This window comes from Nothoprocta perdicaria, unplaced genomic scaffold (assembly GCF_003342845.1).
Source record: "Nothoprocta perdicaria isolate Ctin4 unplaced genomic scaffold, notPer1 scaffold_279, whole genome shotgun sequence".
Taxonomy (NCBI): Eukaryota; Metazoa; Chordata; class Aves; order Tinamiformes; family Tinamidae; genus Nothoprocta; species Nothoprocta perdicaria.
In genome coordinates this window covers 418,001-444,391 of record NW_020455509.1, presented here as the reverse complement: position 1 = coordinate 444,391, position 26,391 = coordinate 418,001, and positions in this window count along the sequence as shown.

The following is a 26,391-nucleotide window of genomic DNA, read 5'->3' as shown; positions in this document are numbered from 1 at the left end:
AAAGCACTGGAACAGGCTGCCCAGAGAGGTTGTGGAGTCTCCTTCTGTGGAGATCTTTAAAACCCGCTTGGATGCAGCCCTGTGCCACGTGCTCTAGGTGACCCTGCGTGAGCAGGGGGTTGGACTCGATGACCTCTGAGGTCCCTTCCAACCTTCGGCATTCTATGATTCTATGATTCTATGATTCTATATATTTCTGTACTCCTCAGCATTCTAATTGTCCTCCTTTACATTCCTTCAAGTTGGTGATATATGCCTCTCAAATTGCAGTTCTTCAAACAGATTACACCTGACCAATGCAGAAATATAAGGAAAATTTCTTAAGAAGGCTTATTTTTAATTTATTTCCCATTTGTTCTGTAATCTTTTACAAACCTCCACATCTGTTTCCAAAAGATTGCTAGCATGTAAGACATTCTCATTCTATATATTTGAAATAAAGGTTTATTGAGAGAATATGGCTTCATCTCACTTTTGCCATTTTAAGAATTTATAATTTAAGCTAGTTGTCTAGAATTCATCTTTAGGCCTCTAACTAAGAGACATAGTATTACTATATCTCTTGTGCCTCATAACTACTTCCCAGTTAAACTGAATTTTGGCTTGAAAAAACTAATCCTAGTTGTCCTCCTGAAAAGGTAATTTATGATACAAGATTTGGATAGATAGGTAGAAACTTGGCTGAACCTCCAATTTAAGTAGTCTGTGATCAACGGCACAAAGTATGGCTGGCAAACAGTCAGTAACGTTGTTTCCAGGAGCCAGTACTGTTTTAACATGTATTTTAATGATCAGATCGAGGGGAGGTACTGTACCTTCAGCAAATTAGTAGGTAATATCAAATTGAGGGGAAGCAGAATAAACAAGGTGGAGGGCTGGGCTGGGTTCATTCAGAGAGAACAGAAACTGCAGAAGCCTCATGAAGTTTGACAAAAGCAAAAGTAAAGTCCTGCAGCTTGGACAGAAAACCCTACAGACCAGCACAGACTGGGACACAACAGGCTGGAAAGCAGGTTGGGATGCAGAAAGGGATGTAAGGTTCTGATGGACAAAAGCTGAACATGAGTCAAAAATATGTTGCAGCAGACAAGAGGCTGGGATGTATGAGCAATAGAGCAGCAGCAGCTTGAGGAATCTGATTCTTCCTGTCTGTTCAGCATCTGTCTGAAGAAATCTGTAGCACAGTGTACAGTTCTTTCACCCACATTTCAGTGGATGCAAAGCTATTTCCTATAGACTCAGTATGTTATTAAAAGACAAGAAAGAACAGCAGGTTTTACCTCCAAACAGTAGATATTGGGAGAATCTACAGATCAAAAATGGTTATTGCATACCAGTAAAGTTATTGCTGATGCGGTGATGGATAACATGCCTGTAGCTCACTTTCAACTTTTTATTGCTTTTAAGAATGTACAAAAACTCATTTCTCAACACATCTGGATATCAAGAATCAATACATTATTTGATTATCCATTCATAATGCAGCAGGATTATCATTCTGCAAATATATTTATGTGTCATTACCTAATTAATGTATAAAGACTTGGACTACTGGTTGGCTAATTCTGGATTCTGTATTATTGCTTTTAGAACTCAATATTATCTATTGCCTTCTGTAGTATTTATTGGATTGCTGTTTTGCAATTTTTCCTATACTTATACAAAGTCTATTTCACTTTCTTGAGTTTCCTGAATTCAGGTTTTTAGTTTTATTTTGCAAAGGAGAAAAGTTCAGATCATTATCCAGTCAGTGTTGTAGCTCTTGGCATTACTGCAAGATCCTCTTTGTCTTATGTTTGAAAACTCTTAGGTTTCTGCCCTTCTGTATCATTTTGATGAAAGAACCTAAACATATTGTAAAATTGCATATGCAAGTTATTCAAACTGAACATAGTTGGAAATAAGATACTTGTAAATGTTATGTTTGATACACACATACAAAACAGCTGTTACGCATCTTTATGCATCTATATGTTATGCAAATGGTTGAATAAATCATGCCTCATATTAAGCATATTCAATAGCCATGTCTATTCATTAACGTAAAAAAGATGTACCATGAGATTCAAGAGCAGTGTAACTCTGTTCAGGATGTTCTACCAGGGTATTTGTGAAATTAAACCACACTGAAATCACAGGGCCCAGGAAAGGTCTTCTGAACAGTGTCAGTTATAGGCTAGTTAATGAGGCCAGGAATTTTCAAAGACTTAGATGTCATCCTTAGATTTTGATATTAAGAGTTTAATCAAGATTAGTCTGTGTGTTTGGTGACAGTACATAAATGCCTCACTTCCTACTATATTTCTAATAAGTCAAGCAGCAGAGAATCCTATAGAAACAATTTTGTCATTTAAAAGTATATCCAGTTGACTGTTCTGTTTCAGCTGGCCACACAGTACTATTGAGGATTAAAAGGTTGGATATTGACCTAACCACCAGTCACAAATATAAAAGATAATTCATACTATTGGTTGTGGCTCATAGGCTGCATGTCCTACATTTTTTTGATACTGAGCTTTTACACGTGAAGAAATGTGGACATAGAGTTCAAAGTACAAATTACCTCATCCTAATATATATGTTCAAAACAGGTCAGATGGGTTGTGTTCAAAAATTGCCTATCTCTTTCTACTAACCTCAAAGGTCTCTCAGTGGCACGCACTCTGATGTAGATGTTTCCCTTGCAGATAATTGAGGTTAAGAATATAGGAACATTAGAGCATAAGAACTAGGTCAGACTATAGGATGATCTAGGCTGGTTCAATGTTTCCAACTGTGACCCGCAGGATAGGTGAGAGTAATATAAAGATGTAAGTAAAAAGCAAATATATTCTCACACTGTAGTATGTAGTATACAATTTTTCTTCCTCTCTTTCCACTATAGTATAAGGGAAGAAATTAAAGATAATATAGATGTAAAGAGATACTTCCACTAAATATTTTTCTAGTATTTATTTGACAGTAGTCTTTCATGAGTCATGAGTAGTATCTTATATTTCAAGTCCTTAGTGGATTTTTCTGCTGTGTATTTATTTAAAAATATTAAGTCCAGGTAAAGATTTGGCAGTGTTGGGAAGATAAAACCTCCTATGACAGTCACCATTAAACATACACTGGATTATATTAAATGTAAAGGTCTTCATCTGCATATTTGTTGTGTGTTTTAAATAAGTAATAGATTCTAATTCTTGGAATGTGATTCTTACAGAAAAAAATATAAAAAATGCATGTTTTCATTTTTCAGCTTAAAAATACATGGGCCTAAGGCACAGTCAAAGCAAAGGAAAATACAAGTCATTACAAAGGACAAGAGCTATGTGCTCTTGAAGTCAATTAAAAGTGTGTTTAGCCTTGGGAAAGAAAATCACTCATTTGTCTAATGTACCAAATAAACTTTGCAGATGGTCCTAACTTCAGGAGATGCATCTAGACAAATAAGGCATGACCCACATTTCCTTATTTTATTAAATTTATTTCTTGAAACCTTAAAAACGAATACCTGATATAGTTAGAAAAACATATTTTATAGACCCTTACTTTAATTTCCATTTTTTTAAGCTCTATAATGTGATTTTTTAAAATATTTATAACTTTTTGGGGGACAATTTTAAGGTAGTTTGTACATTTTGTATTCTTTTATTTTTCAGTGCCAGCATATTATTATTTTTGGGATGCTAATGTTTATATTTTTACTTTCTTCAATTGTGGATGTTTTAAATGATGAATTCAATAATATTCAATGGTGGAATGTTTTAAAAATAAACTAATTTAACAATTTCTCTGTCATTTTTGTTATTTGTTAAATAACTTTAAGATATATATAAGACTCCATACTGGTAGGAAAAAGTGCAAAGTGTCACAGTGATATCAAGGTGGTACTAATCTGTCACTTCTCTACTGTTTTATTAAAAAAAATATAAAGAGTTGCTGACATAGAGCTGCCTATTAATGGTCTTGCATAAAGTGTCTGTTTAGGGTCAGAAATTAAATGATTTATTTTTTCAAAGTGCAAAGAACATTCTTGGCATACCATTAAATTGATGTGCTCCCAGAAGTGCAGATATACCTTCTTACATGCCTAATGAGTCACCTGAGGTCATTTACCTACAGTGTATTGAGGCATGGACTCTGGTATAATGAACCGAAGACATTTTATTAAGCATCAGATAATACTTATATACTGTACTGTCCCAGATACAATACCTTATTTGCCTAAAAGTATGTGAAGCACAGTTACTAAATAAACCAATAATCTAAAGGATTACACGAAGACTATCCAATCAGCTTCTTGGTCACGCAGCAGCTATACAATTTCTTTTGCTTGTAGTTTGCTTGTAGGATACTACACTACCATCCTTGAGACTGGTTATCTACCAACAAGGCATCCCATACTACTCCTTGTTTGCTGCTAGACTGCCATCCTTGAAGTGGGCCTCCACATTTACCTCTCTCCATTGTGTATGCTCTGTTTGGATATCTTGGTTTGAGGGGGTTGAAGCTAGACAAAAATGAACTGTGCTTACAATACTTAGAATAAAAATCCTAAAGACAGTTAAGGGGTGGAGATGTTCAATTTCATTTCCATTCTTTCATACTTAGAAAAGAAAAAGACAAAATACATATAACCTAAAGTGTAGAATTACAAAGTATTGAATTCTGCTGCTTCCACTTGCTGTAGATCCAGAGCATAGTGTGTCCAAGAACTTTCTTCTATTAATCTCTTCTATGTGTTCCAGAAGTTTCTAAAATAATTTTTTTTTTTTTTTTTTTTTTTTTTTATAAGGATTATAACCTTTCAGTGAAAGTGAATACAGGCCATAAATCAGATATGATATTTTAATCCTGTAGTCCCAAAAGGTTACTGTGAAAATCTAATTGGTGACTGTGGAAGTAAAGAGTTTCTATCACCGGAGGAGTGATTTGCTGTGTATTCAGAGTGTTAAACTTTGGTGCTATCTGCATGTCTTTGAAATAAATGGAAAATATCCCATTAGCTACATTAGGAACTTGAATACCGAATTTTGGTTATAGCATAAGGTCAGAAAGGTTTTCCACATGTGGTTAACATCAGGATTTCTGTTCCAGAGCTGTGATAGCAGTGACAATATTACTGATCATGTTATGGCTCACTGTTGCCAAAACAAGGAAGTAACCAAAAGAAAAAGAAAAAAATATCCAATTGCAGCATTTTTCCATCACTTCAGCAGAAGACTTCCCAAGTGTTGATATTACTATAGTTTTTTTTTTTCCTCAAGACTGATTTAGTAAGGAAATTTTATCTCCCATTCACAGGCCAAGAAATGACTAAAAGATTTGAGACTGAATTATCTATAAAGATATAGAATATTTTTTGGACATGTTCATGTAAGAAGGACAAGTTATCCAAAGCCATAAAGAAGACATCAGACATGAAAATAACATGGAGGAAATACCTCATCTGGAAAATGTCTGCTCTAGAATGTTAGAGAATTGAAAAAAATGTCAGATGAGTAACTGGATGTTGTTCATGTAAACRAAGTGGGGTATAAATGTCTAAGGAAATGTAGATAAGAGGAGTTAACTGTTTACATACCTTTCAAAGTTGTGACTCATGAAGGATATAAACATAAGCCCATAAAAAAGGATTTAAACAAGTTATGAAAAACATGAGAATATTCCTCTGATATGAACAAGTAACACTTAAAAAGCATTAGATATAGAAAGGATTATGAGTTACACAGAACATTTCTTTCACTTAATACAAGTATTTGTGTTTGTATGCATATATACATATGCACTATAGGATGAGTGATATATTTCATAGTAGTTGCTGTTAGGATAGTTTTTGCATGTTGGTTAGAATTGTTCTGAAAATAATGTCAGACTAACAATATCCCTCCTCAGAAACTGTATTCATAGACAAAGATAATACATGGATGTAGTCTATCAAGTTTTAAGCAAAGGAGTATTCTGATTTATGATGGAGTAGAAGGGAATTAAAGTAGAATTGTATGAAGGATAAACAAAGGCTACAAAGAGTCATGAAAGAATAGGAGTTATTAGGATCAAAAGTGTTTATGTTAAACACTGAAGTGTTTAACTCACTTTAACTCAAAAGTTAAAGGAGTACTTCAGAATATAGTGCTGGGATTAATCTTGTTTTATGGTATCATGGTTTTATGTACAAGAAAAATATATATATTTACAATATTTCAGGAGAATACAAATTTTTGATAATATAGAAAAGGACCAGATTATCATACCTATAGAAGTAGATAATCTTGTGAGTTACTGTAAAAGAAGAGAGGGAACCCTTCAGTGATATAAACCACAAAGTCATTTAATGTGGCAGTCCTGGATAAGGGTCCCTGAAGTGTTACATGGTTTGAGGATAATCATGTATATCAGTGCCCTTGCAGTCATTAAAAGCTTATTATCTTTCTAAAATGTGGTAGAATCTTCAGTAGAAGAGTGAAAATATTATTTACAAATTTATTTATAAAATATTAATGATACTTCATTCTGTTTTGTTTATCCATGTTCTGACAGTAATTATTTAGAATCAAAAAATTACAAGGTTTGCAGATATTACAGGCATAAAGGAAGCACTCTGTCACTTGCAATATGCACTGGGTTGTGATAAAGTCTGAATACATTTATTATTTTAATTTTATTTTTAATGCACATCATGTATGTCTCTGAACATGTTTCCTATGGATCCTAATAGGAACTTAAGCACAACTGCTAGGTTTGTGATGGTGAATGCAAGATTTCTTAGATCTATCCTTAAATCATAAATGCTTTGCCAAGTTGGGAAAAAAAAAAAAAAAAAGAGATAGAAGAGAACACTAAGGCACTGAAAACTGAGGGCAGGCAATAGACGAATGGCCAGACATTGCCAAGATGCCTTAGGGTTGGGAAGAGGGCTAAATTGTACGCTTGTGTGGATGTTTTTGAACTTCGTCTCTGCAAAGAAATAGGCTCGTTCTTTGGGGCACTTTGATTCTTCACAGGGATGGAGCACTTACTGCGAGGAACATAGTGAGACAGAGCARTGTTAGACCTCAGCTATATTTAAAACTATTCTGTCTATATGAGTAATCACAATATTTTTCTGTGAAGGCTACTGTATGCAAACTGTATAGAAAATAAGGCAGAAAATTTCAGAGCCTGAAATCATTATACTTGAAGGTTAGTGAGAAGAAAGAAATATACAATCATTTTTGTTGGCATCTTATACTATATAGCCTGGAGACAGTGTTGCCAGTCTTTTGGAGGAAAATTGTTCTTTTTTCTACAAGTATATAGAGTGCAATTTTGCCCCTAGAGATCCTAAATTATTATTTTAATTCAGTTTTCATTTTCCAGGTATATTTTAAGTAGATGCCAAGAGGTGCCAGTTCTTTGGAATATCATAGGTAGATACATCGGGGGAAAAGGATTTTAAAAAGGGCATTCATTTTAATCGTTGTGATTACACAAGCTAGCTAATAGCATAGGTAGATATTACCTTCTGTCTGGTTCCTTTATAGCTTTTATTCTTTGTAAAGAGGGTGTCATTCTACATACTGGGTTTTTAAACCTTTGGAAGCTCCTTTTTCCATTTACAGTGAAAACAATTGTCAAAGTCTATAGTCTAGTGATTAAATGTTACTCTGTGTATGCCACCAGTGGCTAATCCAGTATCTTCCTAAATACAGAGTATTAGTTTTTAGTGAAGTAAAATAGGAGAGTGTTTGAAACTAATAGAGCTTATGTATTACTTAGAGGTTCCTATTCCACTATATTCTTCTTAGGTGATTCCTAAGAATTTTAATTTCTTTCATCAAATTATTATTCATGAAGTTCACGTAAAAAAAAAATGTTTCACTGTATTCAAGTCATTCACAAGTTGTAAAAACAAATAGATACAGTCCATATCTTGAGTCCATGGATAGACTGTAGGAAGATTACATTAGTTCTCACTTATAGTTTTGGATCAAAACTGCATGTCAACAGATGTTAATAGAAATACTACTATAAAATATATATTAGATTGATTACTTTTGGATCTTTACATTTTACTAGGACTTATCACACATAAGAAACAATATTATTTCTTCAAAAGCTATTCATGTGATTATATAAAATGTATGCTTTAACTTTACTTCTTTGGTAACAAAAGAAGTTTGCTGCATATCCTAAAGAATTTGAAAAGAAAATAGAAGTTTTTTTCTGTTGTTGTTTGTTTGCTTTTACCTTCAGTATTCCTGAAGTGAAAACTTTTAAAAGTGCTCAGGATTTGCAGCTGCTACTGATATCAACTCAGTAGAATGATTTCTATTTATTTATTTATTACTTATTCCACATATACCCATCATAAGTACAAGGAAGGTAAAAATAGGACCTTTTAACAACGCTTAATAAATAACTTTTTCATCATGAAAATATATAATCAAGAGTGTATCACAAGAAAGCATCACTTGTTATAATATATTGTGTATAATAAAACCATGCTAGCTGTCTTCTACTCAGCCCTCTTCCCTCCCAATCTAATACAAATTCTACATCACACAACACAATGGCAAGGTAAAGAAAACAGACCTAGCAGCTATACAGAAGTAAAGGACTGATTGATGTTCTCTTATTTCTTCATTTACCTTCCTTTCTGTCTTCAATATACCTACTGCCATCCGAGAAAGTGATACCATATACTCTAGAGATTTTCAATCAATCTTGTCTTTCTTCAACCTCATTAAATCATTCAGGTCACTGCTGTGAAAATGATTTGAATGTCTCTATTTGTTAAAATCTATGATGCTCTGACTGTATGGAAACACATTTTCATTTTATTACCAACTGATAGGTACTGTAGACTTTGTTAATTTAAAACAAATCAGGTGTGAAGGTTATTTATTATTTGGCAGATTATATGCATTTTGACAGTGTATTTGGCTTCTCAGAAAGCCTTATTTTGCAACAGAATTATTCTTACCAAAATGCTTCTGGATAATTGCATTTTTTTCTTAAAAGTGATATATGGTTATTCTCACAAACAAACCCTTTGTTTAAAAACAATAGAAATTATTTCTGTTACACATCTAGTTGAAAGATGTTTTAAAGTAAGGAGATGACAGACAACTTCTGCCACTACCTGATCAGAAACACAGCATGTTACCCACCAGTATTTGTGTCATCACCCAAATCACTCTGTGCTTATGTGATCATCTTTCTTTTGCTGTGAACAAAACAGCACAAAGTCAAGCCAACAGAAATATTTAGCATATTCAGCATTGTAAATATTTAGCATATTTAGCACCAGTCAAGTTGACAGACATCTTTGATTAAAAATAGGAAGAGGAAGGTCATTATGAGCATCTTGCAACTACTGCTTTTCACCCCTCTCTAATTCTTATCACCACTAATACTATAAGTTACAGGGAAAGCTTGCACAAAGCAAGAAATTCACGCATAGGAGGGGTTAGTTTAAGGCATTGTTAAAAGGCTGGAGTGTTTAATTTCTTATTTTCCAAGTCTCATAACTGACAGAAATGTTGTTCAGTAGATGCAGATGTTGGTCCAGAAGTATTAGTGTATTGGGAAGAACCTTTGCATTAAAACTAGTCTTTTAGGAAACTTTTAGGAAAATCTTTCAGAGCAGAATGGGCTATAAGAAATAAGGCAAGATAGGGTAATATTAAACAGCTGAGACAGAGTACTAAACTAACAAGGATTTTAGAGTTTTTTTATTTTTATTATTTGTACAGATTTTACTAGAACCTGTAGGCACCATTGGAATAGAATAAGGTGTTAATAAAAACAGAAGGATATATTTTAATTCTGAGAAGCTAAAACAGGAAGAACTCTTGTGCTTGAATTAGGCTGATCTCAGGACACTTCATGAAAGGAAGGGAACAGCGGGGTTGGGAAGTTTCAGTGGATAATTGGGATTTACATTAATTGCTCAATAGTGGGGTGAATTCATAATTAATAACAGAGTAAATCAAGTAAGCTTCATGAAAATGAAGAAAAAAAGAGAATGAAATATTATTGCAGTTTTTTCAACATGCTAACATAGTAATTGATGTCTCTTGACTACACATAAGACACAAGAGATGACTTGCAGCACTAAAAAAAAAAAAGATGACGTTTGTAAAAATAAAACAATCTGACATTCTAATACATCCTAAAGTGAAAGAAATTTCTCATGAATATCCAAGAGGGATTTTCCACTTTTCAAAAGTCCAAAACTCAAGTGCATCATTAGCCGGAATGTCTGCAATTTGGGAAGATATCCAAATTTGAAACATTAATCATTTTTTTCTGCCATAGAAAGCCTTTAAAAAACATCTTCAGCAGTCCCACAATATACAAGGCCATGAAAGATGGTTGTGTAAAATATAAATCTTCAGGTCTAGTGGTAACATGAAGTTTACAATTATAAACATCTGTTTATATAACTTTACAGACTTTCTGATAAAGCTACAGTAAATGGATTAGTGACTCTGTCCTGACCTGGTTATTGCKGCAATCATCAGCTGGAGTGATTACATGCAGACTGTGCTTTTTCTCTGCCAGTTTTAACACTCCCTGAAAAGTGCAAATCCAAGAATAGCAGAGCCAAAAGATAGAAAAGATCTTCTAGTTCATCTAGCCATCACACATCTAGCCAAATTTGCTAAATCAACAAGAACATGGAGGCTTCACACAAGATTTTCCTATACTTTAGGGAAGACTGTGCATGGATCCTGTTTCTGGACTTGGAGAGGCCTTATTCTGTCTAGGAGCTGTTAGGAAACTAGTATACCTGTTATACCCTGTTATACCCAAGGAGGCAACTTTGGAGTTGTCAGGGTTCTGTGTCACAGGGAGTTTGCAATTACACTCCCAAATACCACAGCTCTCTGCCTGGAGCATGTGGAGAGTCACATGCATTTGACCTACTCCTTAGATCTATTTTCCTTCAATTGCCATTCAGTATTCTCCAGTTTATTACGTAGTAGTAAAATAGTTTCAAAATAATTTTAAAAAATCAATGTGGCTGCTGGTTTAGAAATTATGTAAACCATTGTATTTATACACTCACAGTCACTACCAAAAGTCTATGTGTTGAGATGAACTGTTATTTCAAATGAGGCCGCTATCTTTGATAAAAACAGTATTATTCAACAGTAACAGCTATCACTGAAGAAACAGGACAAGACAGCTCCTTAATTAGTAATTAAAATTATTCACATAATGGCTGAGTAATAATGATGCAGAAAGAAAGTTTTATAGACAGGTAGTCATGTCTTTCTTGGGTTTGTAAAGCTTATTGTTACATGATGTTTTGTGCAGTATCTAATTGTTCCAGCCAGGTGTGAAAGAAAGACACAAAAAATGACGTTGACTTGACCACTGTGATTTCTGTATTAGTGATTGGTGTCATATTGTGCCAGTTGAAGTCAAAGAAGAGAGGGAATAATGTTCACTTTAGAACTATTAAAGATGGTATTTCTTATATGAAATATTTATGAAACCTCAAAGAGAACATGGTTCCTAGTGGAATTCTTCAACAAGGAAAAAAGATCCTCCCAATCTTTCTTTTTCTAACAGAGTGGTGGGATGCACAACTGGGCTGCAAGAATATTTTAAAACATAATCTTATGAAATCAGAACAAGAGGGAATAAATTCTAATTTAAAATTGGAAGAAAATACATCAGGAATATGTAAAGAGAAGGGAGAAAATTGAAGAGTGAGAAAGAAAATATTTCTTTTAATCAACAGAATAATCTGCTCTTAGGGAAAGGAACTGGCCTGTAACATGTTCTGAAAATAAAGGTGTAGTGGGGCTACCTACCTCTGTGCAATATGGTGCACAAGAATTTATTGTTAATCTAGGCAAAGGCAGATTTTCTTCCCCGGGGAAAAAAAATCACACTACCTGAAAGAGGGAAAATAAAATCTCCAAACAGGTGCAATGATATTGTTGCTGTTATTTTTGTTAAGGGAAAAAATAAAGAAAAATCTATAAAAATATCCAATACAAATGTTTTGTATTATCTTAATAATAATAAGATTATTATTAAACATAATAATCTTTATTTCTTACTTCTATAATAAAGCTTATCTAGATAGGATCTTTTCAGTAGAAAAGAGAATTTAGATGCTAGAAATTATTGTTTTTTTTTTTCTAATCCTGGAGGGCACAAAGAGTATTGCATTAATCAAACAAAACACTGTAACTTGCTGGAGGTGCACCTAACAGATTCACATCTCCCTTTTCTCAGAGGAGAAGAATAATTTTTATCCATGACTGAATGAGCATAGGTACAGATAAATCATTAAGCCAATATTTTAAGTCTTAAGCTTTTTATTCTTGTTGAAATAACTAAATAAACATCAGATTTGCAGAGCTGTTTTGCACTCTTTATTTCCCATTGCGAGGCTTCAGATCAGATCTTCAGAGCTCCCAACCTGCTGACTTCTTTTTAAAATGAATTTCTACTATACAGAAACTAAATTACTTTGGAAAGCTTCTCCTAGCTCTTGTTGCTTTATAACGCTATAAGGCTTATTGCCTTTTCACAACGTAATAAACTTTCTTTTATAAAAAACCTGATTTTGACATTGTCTTCTCAGTAGAGGAAAGAATTATGATTCTACTTATTATTATGCTTCCAGATAATTATCACTATAATTACATTCAAAGTTATTGTAATTTCAGCTTTTACTATTACTTGCAGCACAGCAGTGAAATCAGTTTCAAGTAGAAGAGGAGTTTTACTGATCTTGCTGTGGCTGGTGTAGCGCTTTGCACCTGTTAAAGAGCCCAAGCCAGCTCTCTAGGAATACATACACAGAACCCTATAGATCTGCTCTTTGCTACAACCCCAGATTTTGCTGCTGACAAGAATTAAACTTTATGAAAGATGCTTGTCCCTGTTTTGAAACCAACAAAATGTAGTTTTGTTTATAACACAGAAGTTATCAGCTGTTTCTAAATGGTACCGACACTAACAGACCCAACTTCTTTCAATGCAAGAAACATTTATTTTTTTCTTGCAAGGGGACTTCCTCATGTATGAAAAGTGAAAGGGATCCATGAAAGAGCTGAGTCCAGAGTGAGGGAAGCTGAGAGAGATCTGAATGGGGAGGAGAGGGAGAAGAGGAGGGGGTCAGTAGGATTTTAAGTGGCTATGAGAGATTTCAGGGAACACATTAGTGGATGCAGACTTTTTTTCATTCTTTTCTAGCCAAACTTCTCTCATCTTCTTCCTCGAATTCTCTTCCCTTCTCCTCCCTTAGATCCACTCCCAGTTCTGAGGTTTTATGCACCTGCCCTGGGAAAAGAGTTGCCCTCCTCAATTCTCCCATAAGTCCTAAATTCCTAGGCATGCCCAAGGGGAGGGAAAATCAGGAGAAAAGGAAAGCAGCCAAGGCTAATGTATCCAAGTGTTTTTCTTCTCCTTGCACTGGTTATATTGCAGGATAGGAGTGAGGATGGGGCTATTGATTACTACTGCCAAAGAAAAGGTTAATTTCATGTGGCAGACATTGCTTGTCTTCTACATCTCTCTACCACCTTTCCCACAGCTTTCCATAGCAATAACTCTGTTTGGATTAATCTTACATTTATGGGCATAAGAAGGACTGAGAGTCTACCTCAACAAAACCATCCTAGGTAGATGATAATTCTGTCTCTTCAATAAACCAATTCTGAAATCTGTCAACATCTTGGCACAGATATGCAATCCCCAGGACATCCCAGGAAATGCAGGAAAGAAGTCCCGGCTCCTTCTAGAGAACAGAAGGTGGAGGCTTGGCATAGACAGGAATGTGTATATGCATACTTCCTAATATCCATAGTCAGAGGAATCCTCTTGCTTGGAATGTTTTCTGTTTTGATGTATCACTGTCACCCTTTCTCATAATTGCACTTAGGAAAAGATGAGAGAAGTATTTTGTTCTCACCTGAGTTCATAACAAATCAAAACCAGCAAGGATACAAAAGAAGAAACAATACAAAATATGTGTGTAATAAACCTTGCTTTTCATCCAGCTTTTCATGTACAGTCTTGTGTTTTACTGTACTGATTAGCAAAATTGTTCAATTTCCTTAAAACAAATCTTATATTTTCTTTTTTTTTATGGTAAATTTCCAGAAGTTTATGTTGATAATAAATTGTAGCAAGGTATATATTAAATGATATAAATTATTAGCAGTAGCTCCTGTATTTCTGCTCTGAGCAGAAGTCCACAAAAAGAATATGAAAAATATTACTTTAATAATTTTCAGACTTATATCATAATTTAAACTGCACAGCACAGTAAATTCTTTGGCTTCTCAAATGGAGAAGTGCAATTTAAAATCATGCAAGGACAAATAGCTGGACCAAAAATTCCGCTGTTTCAAAATTACTCTGAAGTCGCGGCCAAAAATTATGTATAATTATATATAACTACAAAAGGTTTTCTCCATCTACTGGGTGCCACATTATTTGCTGCTCCATTAATAATAAGGCATGTTATACCTTGAGAGATATGGCAAACTATAATTACAGGTTATTTTGAGACTTTCATTACAATCTCCTGTTTTTATGTGCACATGAATTTCTGAACAAGCCTTCTTTGGGAGGTAGAAAATTCCAAGTTTGGTCTCGCCTAAATGTTTGGTTTTGTTTTCCTTTTGAGGTATGAAACTTCTGAGGTAAGTAACTCCAGGTGTTTTGGACAGAAAAATAGATCTACCTCTTTCACATCTCTGTATTTTTTTTTTTTTTCTTAATAGATAGGTAGGGAGGGGGAAAAAAAAAAAAAAAGGCGTTTCAGGCCCTGTGGTTTGGAAGTGGAAAAAAATGAGAATGCTGTAAACCACTGCAATACGTGCTAACATTGCTGAGGTGCTCAGTAGCCTGCGTAGATGGCATCACAGGCCGTGGGCCTCCTGGTCAGAGAGACAGAGGTGAGTGAACTGCATTCATAGCACCAGTCCATTCACAAGGGTTACATATGTGTGGATTCATTTTTGATTAGAGTGGCCCCATCCACAGTGGCTGGGCCTAGGTTGTTCCTCAGAACTAGCCCCTGGAAAGCTGTTGGGCTGTGCTCTTGAGGCATGGGCTGGAGTCTGTCCATCTTTGAGAACACCAAGGCTGTGTTTCAGAGGGAGCCATGTAGTAGGGCTTGCTGGAGCAGTATATGAGGAATAGCTGGAGTTTAGACCATTCAGACTCCCCTCAGTGTGAGTGTCAGTGTGTCCACCTCAGTTTGACTTCTGCCTGTAGCACCAGGCCTAAGAGCACGGTCCTTGTCGTGCTTCCTTGCTCAAGTCATACAAGTCCCACAAAACAGTAGCAGTTCCACCCAGAAAGTTGTACCGTTGTTCAACAGGCAGGTTTTTCCTGTGCTATATAGAAAAACATGCTAAGTCTGCTCTTGGTTGCACATTGAGAAGACATGTCTCTGATTTTATGATTGCATGCCAGGTCAGTTGTAGTCAGTGGGTCAGTTGTAGTACCCACAGCCCTTGGCATAATGATTCTGTGTGCCCTTTAAGAACTTCCACTAATGAAAATTCGTCTCTTACTCCTTTGTAGGGTTATCTGAACTCTCATATGCCTGCCTTTGGAAGTACTCATGCCTTTTTAAAGCTAAAGCTGTTATGGGATGGATGAACTAACACGATATAGACGGTTCTCTGGGAATATTCACAGACTCAGATTGCTACTTTGACGATTGCTGTAACAGAAAAGGAGGCACAACTAGATGTTGCACAGAGGTCCAGAGGTAAGTACAGGAGAGGCTTGCACCTAACATGGCCTGAAAGTCTAATACAAGGACTAGGGTTTTAAAACTTTGGGTGAAACCAAATACAAACCTAAAGGAATGTCTGGGTGCATATTTTTGTATTTTGGAGTTGCTTTTATAGTTGACCACATTGTTTTGTCTATACAAAGTGCTTAAATACCTGGATAGATGATCTTTGTTCTCAAAGAGGTCAGTCTGCAAGAGACATTATGTGTGGCTTCTGTGAGGCTCTCTGAAGGGCACAGACAGAGGTTTTAAGTTCCATAAGTTCAAAGAATTTTCTTGAAGAAAGGGGAATTACCTAAGTGACTTCTCTTGGCACTGCCTATCATCTGTGGAGTTTCTTTTTGGTGTTTGCTTGTTTTCATAAGCAAGTTGTGGATTTGTCTTGGGTTCCCACAGACTTGCAAATTTGTTGTGGGCAGTTTTGAGAGGACTGTAGCTGACTGCAGAGCACTGAACTGGAGAGTTTTCTGTTTTCTCACAACTTGTCTTTGAACAGTAAGGTGGAGGAGATCAAACAAGTGGCTTGTCATAATCACTGACAAAGCTTTTTTGGCCCTTACAGGAATAAAATGAGTCTCTACTAATATGTTCCTTGACTTGATGACTTGGGAAAAGTGCCTTATGTCCCACACCTTTCTTGCCCTTGAACAAATCTACACCGAGTCTCATTTCCTGTGCTGTGCCATACTTGTTTTTGCTGGCATGCATCTATATTCCCACAAATATCTGTAGTCATCCTCCATGGAAACCGTGCTTATCTGTGATGCATGCTAGGACAGTTAACTAAAGGACTTCCAGGAACTTGCCAAAGTACTGTAACTGCAGAGCCAAATGAAAAAGCTTTTATGTGGTCATCATCCACCAGCATGAGCCCAGGTTATACAGAAGAAGGATAAGGAAGAGTCATGTCCAGTATTTCAGGTTTGGCTTATGACTGAAGTAGCTTGTCCCATAACGAAGCAAGGAAAAAAATTTATTTATATTCGAGGAATAACTGAGTACTGGCTGATAGTACAGTGTCACTTGGTATAGATGTATAAATCAAGGTGAGTACTGGAAGGGTCCTGCCAGGAAGCTACTAGGAGTAGTGAATTTGATATTATTCATGAGCAAATACTATTCTTCACCATGTAGAAATGTTTAGGGTGATTCTGGAGACCCTAAGAGCTTTTTCTGTAAATATAGCTAAGCTGTTCTGGGCTGGAGCACTCTCATTTGGATGGAAATTAGGGGATATTTAGCATAATATCATAGATTTATTTTATCTCCTTAGATATCTATACTTTTCATAACATTATTCACTTATTTTAAGAATTATTCTTGCTTTAAAAAAATATTATAGGAAGATATAAAATGAGTTATCTTCTCAATGTAGTTTGGTGATTCAGGTAATATATTAACAGACTTTATTTTTTAAGTCTATCATGTATACAGAAGACTGGAAAGGCTATTAATAGGTCTTCAGGTAAAATAGGTAAATATTTATAAATAAAACATGTATTATTTACCTGATAAATGGTCTGTCAGATTTGTTCTGACAGTTTTGCACGCTGTAAATATGCATTCAGATGGATCTCATTATTTTTAATTGTATATTGTGAATATTTCTACTTTTAAAGATTACTAAATTGATAATAGTTAGATACTCCAAAGCTATGACAGATGAAGTTCAGAAGAACACTGACCTAACGCTGACCTCATCTTCTACCTGAAAGCAACAGCCTCTGAAGATGTTGAAAACTAGTTCATTATTCATTTCTTCACAGCCTCATGTCTTGTTTCAATTTAAGTTGTCATGTTGGTTCTGCAGGGTGATATATTCCTTTTCATGGGAGACAAAGAGTCTGAGCTAAAGCCATTTCATAAAGGTCATCCACAGCCTTGAACCTTGATCTCAGTAGTAAGATGCAAGTATTTATTCACTTTGTCAGATTGTCCTTCTCACTTACAGTGGTAGGACATTCTTTTTTTGACTAAATTCAAACACTCTTGTATGAGATAGCCCATAATAGCCTGTCATTGGTATTAGGACTTTATTAAACCAGAAGCCAGAGTTGATGCTAGAACTTTACCACTGAAAGCATATTAAGGGAGAAGGAGCTAACACTACTAAACATATATTTACTAAAAATATAGAATGTAATTAAATGTGTGTCATAAAAAAAATAAAGTACTAGCTTAAAAATCCCTATATTTAAGTTTTTACATTCCAACTTTTTTTTTTTTTTTTTTTTTTTTTTTTTTTCTTTTTAATCACAAGGATGCTAGCTCATTTTAGAAGTGGCCAAATTCACTCCGGAGATAATATCACCAAATGAATGCAACTCTGTCCTTTTCACACTGGTAGTTCTGGACATGGTCACTGTTGTCATTTTTCAGTTAGGGTATATTTTATGATTCATATTGCAGGGCTGTCGCACCATTTCCCAGACTGTTCTGCTGTACTCTGAGTTGTTACCAGATTCCTTTGTGCAAAAAAGGGAATGATATTCTTGGCTAAGCGAAGTCCATTCTGCAATCCTATTGCCTCACATTGCTTTCAGAAGGTTTTCCAATTTTTCATATATTTGGCCTTATATTTTAGTTTATTTTATTTCTAGAGAGGAGTGGGAGACACATCAGTATTTTCTTCTGATATTTGGCAATTGTTGTTGACTAGCTACTTGTTGACTAGCTACAACATTCTGACGTCTATCAAAATAATCATATACCTTTCAAAGCAATAGAAAGTTAATAACATAGAACATTCTAAAGAATTCAGAAACAAAAATACAGGAGGAGAAATGCACTGACTCTTAGGATATATTAAATCAACTCCCTATTCTAATGCACGGCTACCTTGTACTATTTTAGAAAGAAAACTGTTTTATCCTGATAGTAGAGTTTTACTGGATAGAATTTTACTGACACATAAAACAACAGAGAAAAAAAAAAAGTTTTGTCTTTTCAGATCCTTCTTTATAGTGGTATATGACAGATTTGAGAGTTCTAAAAGTTCCTACGAGCARCAGATGACAGTTCCAGCCTATCAAGGAATGAAGCGCTGAATTTCTGATGAGCTAAAGAAGCTTAATCTTTGCTTTAGAAAAAATCTTTTCCTCTGCTTAAGTAGAGCTGGTATATAATTTGGGCAGTTTCCAGTATCTGATTGTTATATTGAAGCATGCCAGCCTGATTCATAGATCTGAAATTGTGTTTCTAAAGAAAGAGAGTAGAGCAAGAACCCCAAAGTGATTGTGCCTCTCTTGAAAGATGTCATCGTTCTAATTCATGACTAATATATTGCCAATACAAGTATATGCTGAAAACTGTAAGTAAACTGAATTCAGATGTGTTATAATTTATAAAATGCATGTGTAATGTGGAAAGAAATGGTTTAYTTTTGTAAAACAGAAAAAAAAAAATCCAGAACAAAAAGAAACATATGCATGTAGAGATCACTGGAGCTTTTTATTAGCTGGTTAATTAAAAATCTTGGGAGTTAAAGGAAATCTTCCATATAGAAGGCTGGAGGTGGGTCTCCAAGAAATATTTTATTTCTGTAAGGGGACTGAACATGACAACCCTGAACAAAGAAGGAGGCAAAAATCTTTGATTTTCCTGAATCATAATTCCTGCATTTGAAAGTATTGCTAAAGTAGAACTGAATTTCTATAGACAAGGCTGAATTTCTTCTATCAAGGCAGAAGAAAGCACAACTTGATTCAGTGATCCCTTCAGAACTTCTTCTCCTCAAAATGTCATTTTTAGATTTCATTTTTATCATCATTACTCATGAGTTAACCTGGAAAAAATCGAAGACATATTTTGAATTAAAAGCCAATTTTGTAACTACCAAGCATCCTATCGCATACACACACACACACACACACACACACACAGAGGTGCAAATAAATAAATAAAAACCTTAAATGTTAAAAAACTTTTTTTAAAAAAACTCTGGATTAGTTACGCTTAGTTTTTCCTTTGGGGTCAGTCTGTTGAACTAGAAGATCCAGAGTTTGTGAGATTTGATCCTGCAAAAATGGCTACTATGTGAATCGACTGCTTTACATGGACATCGTGTTTGGCATTTTGAGGCTGATTCCTTCTGTGAACTTTGAGCCTGTGTCTGGGGGCTGGAATGAGATTAAGCTCATTCCCAGCATAAAAGACATGAACAAGGGAAATATACAAGCCTGTAGTTTTGAGTAGCTGAAATACGGCTTTTGGCTTGATTGYACAGGCTCTATTCATATTAATAAATATCTTATCAAGAAAAGCAGGTTTACTAGTTTCAATAGGAGAAAAAAAAAGCCTCAGCAACTACTGTGAATAAGTATTCATCCACAGAAGCAAGATTTGCACAGTCTAGTCAGTTAATAGTAAACTATTACAGACATTTACTTGACTATCTTTTGTATGATTCTTGGCCAGAAAGCCTTGAGGACAGAGTATTCTGCATTTCTTACCGGGGAAAAGAAGAAAAGCCAGTTCTGATCAGCCTTATTTGCATGTAATTTACCCATAATTCCACCTGCCAGCTTTTGATTTTTTGATTTATTTGTGCCAGTGGGTGGTTTGGCACCTTACTGCTCCCAGGAACAAGGGAGGTATAAAGCTAGTTTGAAAGCTACCTTTTCCTCTCAGCTGTGACAAATGTAAACTCAGCATCATTAAATGCTCTGAGCTGGCCCCACAAAAAAAAAAAAAAAAAAAAAAAAAAAAAAAAAAAAAAGCTTTGGCATGTAAAGTTGTATCAAAGTCCAAACTCCAGTTCAGTTTCTTGCTCTTTAACCTTGCAGCTCCCTCTATTTTTAAGGAATGACTGTTTTTGTAAGAAAGATGTTTAGATAATGAAATCCTTGCTTCTGCCTCTGGATGCTMCAAGAATTGCACAAAATGTGCTGGTCCTTATGTAGTTTATTCATATTGAAGACATACAAAGTTAACATTTTGCTGACCATTTTATTGAGGGATCTGCTTTGGGAAATGTGTTGTAGGCACATTAATTAATTCATTCAAAGACAGTATGAGGATAATGAGTACTTTAACTTCTGAACTGTTTAGCCCCTCATGGTCTCYCCTTAGCACACTGACTCTTCAATTACATGTGCAAACTGGAAGTACTGAACAGAATGGGCAAAAAATAACAGATTTACACCAAAAAAAAAATCTGCTACTAGCTGTTGGAGAGTTTATCACAGAGGAATAGGAAGAACAGAACAAAAGAAATATTTAATCCTATACTTCAGATAAGTATTGCAAGTAAAAAGAGATGACATCAAGAGCTAGCGTCGTATTTTACACGGAATCACAGAATGGTTGAGGTTGGAAGGGACCTCTAGATATCATCTAGTCCAACCTCCTGCTCAAGCAGGGACACCTGAAGCACATTGCACAGTGTTGCATCCAGGCAAGCTTTGAAAATCACCAGAGAGGGAGACTTTACAACCTTCCTGGACAGCCAGTTCCAGGGCTCTATCACCCTAACAGGAAAGTTCTTCCTCACGTGGAGATGGAACTGCCTGTGTTTCAATTTATACCCATTACCCATTGTTCTGTCACTGGCCACCACCAAGAAAACTTTTCTCTTTACATTGTCCTCTCAGATATTTGTACATATTGATCAGATCCCCTTTCAGCCTTCTCTTCTCCAGGCTAAACAGGCCCAGCTCATTCAGTCTYTCCTTGTACAATAGATGCTCCAGTCCCTTAATCATCTTCTTTACTCTCTGCTAGACTCTCTCTAGAAGCTCCACGTCCCTCTTATACTAGGGAGCCCAGACCTGCCCCTAGTACTCCAGGTTCGGCCTCACCAGAGCTGAGTAGAGGGTCAGGATCCCCTCCCTCCACCTGCTGGCAACATCCTCCTGATGTGGGGCAGGATCCCATTGGTCTTCTTAGCCACGAGGGCACTGCTGTCTCATGGTTAACTTGGTGTCAACCAGAACTCTGAAAGCCCTCTCCATGGAGCTGCTTTCCAGCAGGTCAACCCCTAATCTGACCTGGTGCCTGGGGTCCTCTGCAGGAGCAGGGACTGGCACTTGCCTTTGTTGAACCCCRTGAGGTTCCTCTCTGCTCAACTCTCCAACCTGTTTTGGTCCTTCTGAATTTCTGGAGACTTGGCCACTCCACAGAGTTTTGTATCATCTGCAAACTAGTTTTTGCAGGACATGACTGTGCTGCTCTCTGAATTTACCTAGGTGTGAATTCCAGAGAGAAGGAGTCACTTTCCCTCAGCCAGAGATGGCTGCCTAATTTGCTGTGAATGGTGACACTTAAAGCTTTACTTGATAATTTCCCACTTAGAGGCCTGGTTTCTGCAAAGCAGTTGGGCAACAAATTCTGTCCCTCGAGGCAACGCAGGGGCCAAAGTAAGGCCTTCAAGGCACTCAGTTTTGTACAGTAAGTTACTAGCCTAATATAATCCTTTGTCTAGGGAGAGACACCTTTACCCTTAACTACCTTAATCTCAAGTGGCTGCATTTTATGGTCATTAGGAACATGAGTATTAGTTATCCATTAGACAAGTGTAAAGGAGAATCAGATTCCTCCAGACCTCTTATTGTCATTCAGTTGTCATTCTTTGTTTTTAATAAAGAGATCAAGTTTCATAAACATTGTGTCTTCACTAAAAATAAATGTATCATATAAAAATCAATATTTTCATTCATTTAGATCAGTATATTTTTCCAATAAATGTTGATTACTTTTTTTTTTCAGGTTTAGTGACATATCTCAGACATTTGCTTAATAGTCGCTGTGGTAAGTGGGTTAATATGTATGACCAGTCAAGTAACTCTAATGCTAAAGGWGGCAGAATAATCAATAAAAATTTGAAAAGTTAACGTTGTGCATGTCCTGGTTAACAGCTTAAAGTATCTGTGTACAGTGTATAGTAAAACAACAAACAGATCAGTGGCCTATGATCACCTTATCTCCTAACTCATTCTCCTGTTTCTAGAGCTTGTTGAGGATTTTCAGCTATTCTTAGGCTCTGCATCACATCGTTTGATCCTGAGTAAATGGTGTTAAATCCTTTTGCTTCATTTCAGAAATACTTCTCCTTGATACATTTACGGTGTTACAGACAGCACTGAATGTTGATTCCGTTATCAGCACTGTGTGTTGACTGCACATACAGAAAGTTACTCACTATTTATTTTTAATTGCTTTTTGTTACCTTGTATTTTTCCTTCTCTGCTTCCTTCTACTGAAAGTGGAATGTGTTCACTGCTTGTTAAAGATTCTTACAAGCATTCAGGAACTCTGTAGATTCTTCTACCACTCAGTTGGCTGTCTTTTTTTATCTTGTAGATGACATTTCTGAATATTAATAAAGGGCTTAAGTAAGATCCATCTTATATTGGAAATATTACCATTTCCATGTCAGTTTATAAGTATAAGGCAAGCTTTGAGCAATTTGGCTGAGAAGATACATGCTTTGACTTGAGTACGAGAGAATTAAACAGTAGCTGTGCAGGCATTTGTGCTAGCTGCTTTCAAATGGTAGAGGTGAGTGCCTAGAATGACAACTAAGTGCCCACATCTTTTTGTAGACTGAGCTCTTTGAGTATCTCATTGGGAATTTCAACTTGAAATGTTCAGGTTATGATTTGCAGAAATATGACCTGAATATTCAAAGCTGTAGCTGTGGTTAATAAAAACTCTACTCAAAAAAAAAAAAAAAAAAAAAAAAAAAAAAAAAATTACATAGAGTCGGAATTACTCTGAAAAATCAGAGTGCTTACCTTGACAGGACCTTGTCACCACAAGAGTTACCTTTTTTGTTTAATCTCAGTATGTCCTCATACCTTGGATAGGTAGTAAATAATAAATAATGCCTGGAGCCACATGTAGACTGAGGAAGATAAAAGAAAATGTTTAGTTGTTCCTAGGTTGAGGTAGAGGGCCAATGGTAAAAAAAAAAAGGCATATAACTGTATAGTTAATTTTTAAGATAAGAACTGAAGTTGTCTGGGCAGCCTTAAATTTGAATTTTCTTAACTTTTAAATGGCAAGTTTCCAATTGTAAATACAGCTAACTATAGCTAAATATAATAGCTATCAGGAATTTACTCAACTGTGTATACACAAGAGTTTTTTTGAAGATTATGTTACTAATTTTTTTATYGAATGTTAAAGATCAAACACTGAGATGTTTCAAGATCCTTTGTTTGTAGCTGTATTAGAATATTTTAGAGAAAGGAAAGAATTATTCCAGGTTAAAGGAGAAACAAGAACAGCTTTCACATATAGTGGTGAAATCTGGAGTAACAGAGCAGGGGGTTGGACTAGATGATCCCTTACAACCTTAATCATTCTGTGATTCTGTAATTCCATGAAATGTTGAAGAGATGCACAAGCTCATGCTAATTGTAGGCACTATGGAGAAGAAGGAGTGAATGTGAGCAATGACCAAGGCATTTCAAGTCAGGTGAGGCTGCCACTGGTGTCAAACTGTGATCTGGTTGCATATGAAGGCCGAAAAGTCTAAACAGCTCATTAGAGAAGAGTGACAAATAACCTTTGATGACCTTGTTGCTACTTGGATTGCAGTTCTGCTTCAGCAGGCAGGGTTATGAACACTTTTTTTTTTTTTTTTTCTTGAGCCTTATGATGCATCCTCGGCCTCAGGGAAACTCACTAAGGACTGCCTGGCTGACAAATTGATTTATTCCCCAACCAGGTTTCCAAGTTGCTAGTGTTTACCATGATTTTTATGTAAGAACCTAAGTCTTGTTTTCTTTCTTTCTTTCTTTCTTTCTTTCTTTCTTTCTTTCTTTCTTTCTTTCTTTCTTTCTTTCTTCCTTTCTTTCTTACTTGCTTGCTTTGGGTACAAATAGAAATGCGTGTCTTGAGTTTTAACACAGAGCTTTGGGTTTCATTTTGATGTGATTTTTTCATCCACCCTAATTAACATTTTACTGTCCCAAAACATAGAGTTCTTTTTATTACTGCAGACATGACATGGTATTTCACATTGCGGTGTATAAATCAGCTCCGCAACACCACTTTTGTTCAGTTGTTCAGATACATGGCATTATCTGAAAGGTTTTTACACTCAAATTCATTTGCCCTATGGCAAAAAAAACAGTTACTATTTTCAGTTACAAGTTGTGGAAACTGATATACATGGAAATGTGTTACCAGATCTCTAGAAAACTGAGTATCAAATCTAAGTCAAATGAATTCAGCTAGGAGTCATGATGCAATGCATCTAAATAGATGTCTGTGCCCTGCATGATGTGACACCCTTTGAAGACCATAATCTCTAAAGGTTTTAAAGATCTTCTCTGAGAAAAAAATAAAAAATAAAAAATAAAAAATAAAAAATAAAACATAAAAATTAAATAATAAAAAGGTCTGTGCATGACTGAGAAGGGAGGAAAAGAAAAAGAAACCTATTAGATTATCCCAGAAGAAAAACTGAATGTTTAACTAGTGTTATTTACATTTGGCTGTAAATGTTCTTGGCTCTAAGATGCTTCCTCCACCCAGTAGAAGAGGATGGGAAGTGTCAGCAGGCTTCAGAAACATTATTTTTTCCCACGCTGGTTGCTCCAAAGCCTTGCTCACAGTCCATGGGGGACAATAACAGATCTTTCTTTCAAAAAATCTCAAAATTTTGGTATTCTTAACAGACCATTTCTATGCTTTGGTCAAGGGGACCTCAGAGCTCCTTTGAAGAAAGGAAGAAGAATTGCATGCTACTTTTTCCAATCAAAGAATAATTCAATTTAGCTTCTACTGCAACACCACCTTCTGTCAGATTGTTGTTTTCCCTGGAATTTACTCATTTGAATGCTAACAAAGTACATATCTAGTTTGCCTTCTGACTGTGCAGTATCACAGTCTGAGAACCATGTAAACAAAAATGGTATCAATAGAGTACAACAGATTTGAGTGAAATTTGGATGAAGAAAAAGGAGAAGTGGTATTTTTAAGGTAGTTATTTTGAGCTAGACATTCACTGTGCTGTGTCCATACTTTGGATTACACAGTGATTTCGTTCTGAATAAAACTATGTGAATAAGCTATTGAAATTCATCTTTACTTCCTAAGTCAATTTTTGCCTTATCAGATAGCAGTCTGTGTTCTTGGAACTAGGGGTCATCAATTCTGTTTAAAATGATGAATGCATAAGATTGTCTGACAAACTTGCAACTCAGAGATGGACATGGATCATTACAATGGCAGGGGCAATGCAGTCTTATTTCAGAATTTGTTACTGCAGGGTAACACAGTGTATCTAAATGGAAAAGAAAATTAATACCCAGACTGCAGCTTGAATTTCACAGACATGAGGCAAAGTGTAGTCTGACACATGAATTCCATTTATTTTCAAAAACTTAAAAAATGCTCTTCACTCTTTGTTGATTTTGCTGCTCAGCATTTCTATCACATAAACCTTATTGTATAATTCTGCTGATCTGACACTTCTTCCTTTGGGATTGGGCATAATACTTTTCTTAGCTTTTGAAGTTTTTCTTTTAAATTATTTTTAGAATGACTGAAAGGAGAGCAGATTTTAAAAAACACTGTCATTTTTTAAGAAAAATTCACACACCATCTGGTTAAGTTGTATGCATAAAATGGCATGTGTGAATGTGCCATTTTTCACCGTGTCTATGTGATTTGCCTGAAATTAATCA